Source organism: Brachyhypopomus gauderio, unplaced genomic scaffold (assembly GCF_052324685.1).
Source record: "Brachyhypopomus gauderio isolate BG-103 unplaced genomic scaffold, BGAUD_0.2 sc94, whole genome shotgun sequence".
NCBI lineage: Eukaryota > Metazoa > Chordata > Actinopteri > Gymnotiformes > Hypopomidae > Brachyhypopomus > Brachyhypopomus gauderio.
This window is the reverse complement of record NW_027506915.1, coordinates 955041-960040: the sequence shown is the minus strand read 5'-3', so window position 1 is coordinate 960040 and position 5000 is coordinate 955041. Positions and strand designations below refer to the sequence as shown.

The 5000-nt window shown below is 47.0% G+C and overlaps 1 pseudogene; it reads left to right on the top strand.

Moving 5' to 3' along the window:
• The window catches only part of LOC143495192 (dorsal-ventral patterning tolloid-like protein 1), a 5027-nt pseudogene extending 1311 nt beyond the window's left edge, over positions 1-3716 (top strand).
• Positions 3717-5000: the final 1284 nt, after the last annotated feature.

Below are 5000 nucleotides of genomic sequence, written 5' to 3'. Positions count from 1 at the left end.
GTACGTGGGACATCAGCGCCACCCCCGGCCACCGCGTCAAACTCGTGAGTCTTCTAGGGCCACGCCCACCCTGAGCACCCCGCCACGCCCCCTAGACAACACCTGCTCTGTTCTCAGGGGAAACAAACTCCCATTTCAGACAAACACTCTTACACAGGCACATATGCACACAAACACACACACACACACACAGATATTAGATAGTTCCCACACATACATAGTTTCCACACACGCGTTAATACCATGACTCTGTTAACTGAGTAAATCACACCCGTGTCCACGTACAGTGAGCAGCTGTTTGTGCCACACGCCCCCACTTCCTGAAACACCCTCTCGCCTTTTTAAATCACATCGAGCAGGCATGTGAAAGCAGGCATGTTAACGGACAGCTCTTGGGTCCATCAGCGGGGCCACACGGGAGAGGGGCACTTAAAAATCAATGCCTGCTGAGAAATCAGGCTCAATGTTTCCAACCTTTAAAGGAGGATTCAGATTTATAGACTCGCGGATGCTAGTAAAAGCACCTGTAAAGAGTCGAGCTCTAGCGGATGGCGCAGACGGGGCATAAATTTTACTGTCCTGCTCTGCAAGAATGAACTTACAGTCATTATCAAGCCTGGGAAGCATCACACCTGTGGAGAAGTTCAGTTCCGGCCCACACCATAGATAGATAGATAGATAGATAGATAGATAGATAGATAGATAGATAGATAGATAGATAGATAGATAGATAGATAGATAGATAGATAGATAGATAGATAGATAGATAGATAGATAGAAATGAGGAGAGGGGGAAGTACAGAGGGAGAGAGAGAAAGGGAGGGATAGAGAGAGAGAAAGGGAGAGAGAGAGAGAGAGGGAGAGAGAGAGAGTGACAGGGAGAGAGAGAGAGAGATGCTAGTGATGATCAGACTGAAGAGCTGAAATGAAATACTTCATCGGGAGTTTCATATTATCACAGTTCCTTTATGTAGTTCCTTTAACACACACAGAGAAAGAAACTTGTTCAAATGCCTTTTCTTTCTATCTTTTCCTCCCTTCATTGTCTCTCCCTCTCTCTCTCTCTCTCTGCCCACGCAGGTGTTCAGCGAGTTGGAGATCGAGCAGCACCAGGAGTGTGCGTACGACCACCTCGGACCGCGCACCCATCCTCAGCCGCCTGTGTGGCAGCCGGGTGCCCGAGCCGCTGGTCTCCACGGGCGACAGCATGCACCTGCGCTTCACCTCCGACGCCTCCGTGCAGCGCAAGGGCTTCCAGGCCACGCACACCACAGGTCAGCCGGGGAGATCCAGACATAGACCAGAACAGACCGGAACAGACCAGTTTAGTGACAGACCACAGCAGTGTTAAATAGTTAGGTGTATTATTACAGTATTTTCAACACCTCTTGTTAGAGAGCCTGAAAAGTGTTACTCCCCTTACAGCCATATAAGCCAAACTGTATATACAGTGCCCTCTTGTGGCTGATTTGTGCATTACCGTACATTCAGGTCTGCTTTGGAACTAACCTGGCATGATCATAAACCAACGTTCAATGAATTAGTGTGTTGTGCTTGAATAATATTGAAGAAAAGCTGCCAGGTATGTGTTGACCAAATAAATAGTAAATGAAATAATGGACAACCAAGTAGGGATGTCCCGATCCAGCTTTTTGAACTTCCGAACTGATACCGATATTCATTTGCACTTCCGATCCGATACCAATATCAGCCGATACCGGCCTATTCGAGCATGTATTAAAATTATTTAGCCAACTTACTTTGTTGTCAAACTCATTTTGAAAAACGTTTTACTGTTGATAACAAGTAGCCAGCTGAATTAGGTGTGTTTGAATAATACACAATGGTTGGTAAGGAGAAACTGACCTGTTTATTTAGCAATTAATAAACTCAAAATAGACTAAATAATAAATAACAAACAGAAATGGCATCAGCAGTGCAAATAATATTGTAAATGACTTGTTATTCCCTGGGTTTTGGCACTGTTCAATGGCAGTTTGTCACGGTTCTCAAACTTTTCTGCCAGTGTTAGTTGTGTAGGACCTTTTTTATTCGGTGTAGGATCTTTTTGTATTCGGTTTTCTTTAGAAACTCTTCATATTGTTTATGGTGGTATTTCGCTAAATGCTTGTTTAGATTGGTTGTATTAAAAATTCTTACAGCTTTACCACCACGCATAAATTTACTGTGGCATATGTTGCACTCTACCTCTTCGTCTTTGTCGTCCTTTAAGGTAAAATAATCCCACACAACTGACATTTTTACCGATAACATCAAATTTACATGGCCGTCTTAATGGTTAGGAGATGCAACTGAGCTAAATTGGAGAGATGCTATGCTCGTGTGCTGAAGGTGGGCTGGAAAATGCGGACCGGATTTTACTCTCACTGGCGAAATCACAGCAAAATCTGGAATGGATTATCTAAATGAGTGCGCTGGAAACCCGGATCGGACTTTCAAAAAAAAAAAACTGGACATGGAGTCTGGATCGGCATTTTCTAGTGCCTGCCGATCCGATACCGATACGCATTTTTGCAAATATCGGATCGGGATAAGCCTACAACCAAGCAGTAAAAGAACCACTGATATGGTTTTAGTAAATAACCAGTAGTTACATGATTCATTGCTAACAATGCACAACTGTGTGTGTGTGTGTGTGTGTGTGTGTGTGTGTGTGTGTGTGTGTGTGTGTGTGTGTGTGTGTGTACATGTATCTCTGTGTGTGTGTGTGTGTGTGTGTGTGTGTGTGTGTGTGTGTGTGTGTGTGTGTGTGTGTGTGTGTGTGTGTGTGTGTGTGTGTAGAGTGTGGAGGCAGGCTGAAAGCAGAGGCCAAGCAGAAGAACCTGTACTCCCACGCCCAGTTTGGAGACACCAACTACCCGGGCCACACGGAGTGTGAGTGGCTGCTGGTGGCGGATGCCAGCTACAGCATCGAGCTCACCTTCACCACCTTCGAGGTGGAGGAGGAGGCCGACTGTGGCTACGACTTCATCGAACTCTACGACGGCCGCGACACCCAGACTCGGGCGCTTCTGTGGCTCTGGGGTAAACACTGAGGCCTTGTGTGTGTGTGTGTGTGTGTGTGTGAGTGTGTGTGTGTGTGTGTGTGTGTGTATGTGAGTGCGTGTGTGTGTGCATGGGTGTTTATGTGTGCTAGTTTGAACTATGGGACCATGCGGGACTGTAACATTTGTAAATTGGATGCTTCTTATATATATATATATATATATATATATATATATATATATTATATATATATAAATTATTATATATATATAATAAAAATCTCTTTTCTCCCCTCTCTCTCTCTCTCTCTCTCTCTCTCTCTCTCTCTCTCTCTCTCTCTCTCTCTCCAGCCCCGGGAGAAGCTGTACTCAGCGGGTGACGCTGTCTTGATCCGCTTCCATAGTGACGACACCATCAGTAAGAAAGGCTTCCACATTCGCTACACCAGCACCAAGTTCCAGGAGACGCTGCACGTGCGTAAGTAGCGTTCCCGGGACTCGCTGCATCCCAACCGCCCGCTCGAAGGAACGCCGGAGCCAAGCCACGTCCACGCGAGAAGCCCCGCCTCCTACACCCCCCAGAGACTCCGCCCCCGCACTGGACTCACCTCCTTCCACTCACACGTGGCTGGCCATGATGAGAGCGCCACCCACCGGACTCCAACCTCCAATCACGTGTCCCACATCACCCGCCTCCATAGCACAGCTTAGACACCCACAACGTCCTCACATGGAGAGAGTCCTCACAACGCTGCGTGGAGAAGGGCTGCCGGTCCTGAAATGAGCAGCACGTGTCCCCGCCTGTGACAGCAGGCACACGTTTCCCCGCCCGCGTTTACGCGCATGACTCGGCGAACTCCACCGACGGAAGAGGCTGGTTCCAAAAAACAGCTGCTTTTGCCGCACCATACCTCAACTAAACTGTGCGTGTGTGTTGTATGCGTGCGTGCATGTGTGTTATACACGTGCGTGTGTGTGTTATATACGTGCGTGTGAGTGTGTTATATACGTGCGTGTGCTGCATGCGTGCTGGTGTGCACATTTTCATTTAAGTATATGTCTGGGTGTTTGTGTGTGGGGGGGGTTTCCTATAAAACATGAAATCAAAAAAAAAAAAAAACATTTTCGTGTTGCTGATGTGACATGTTTACATGTGTGTTTACATGCGTGTTTACATGTGTGCATTCCTCTCCGTGTGATGATGGAAAACGAGGACCCTTATACCCATACGAAATCTACAGTGTCCTTTCACTTTCGATGGGAAGACTTTAACCGCAAGTGTGGTTCGTCTGTGTGTTTTGGAACAAGCATGAACATGGGTTTGTACTCCCGATCAGAACAGAGATGGACTCACGTCTTAACATATTCTACTTAACAAAGACCACGAGTAATGTGTATCCACTGAATCACTCTCATTGTTTTGTTTGTGTGGGTGGGTGAAATTAGTTTGGCTCAACATACTTAGCAAATGCTTTAAAACAAGACAAAAGAGGCGGTAAACAGGAAGAGAAGTTGTGTGTAAAGTATATGTAACAGAGGCCACAGCCTCTCACTACAACCCCCATAATTCTGTGCGCTTAATATGCACTTAACCCAAAAGAAGAGGATGTGTATCTGCTTATTCATTCATGTCCTCCAGCCAAGGGCCGTTCTGCAGACTTTGTTCTATGTTTTACAGACGACACAAGCTGACCTGTGTTTCAGCGAACTGCATTTGAGTGTTATCAAAAAAAAGGGCAGTTGTGATGAAGCCCCGCCCACTCAGAGGAAAGTGGGCTGGCTCTCCAAGGGGTGGGGGAGGAGCGTTTGCTCCGACCAGCCCTGACGCTCCCCGGCAAGGCAGTCGCTGCAGGAGGGAAACCTTAACGGTGCTACTCGGAACTACAGATCCCATGAGGCAGTGCTGCTCGACAGCGTGTGGAAACGGCCCCCCAATGGAGTTGCGAGCGTGTGAGAGAGCGTAGGAACAACCATTGCCTTACAACCAAACGGATA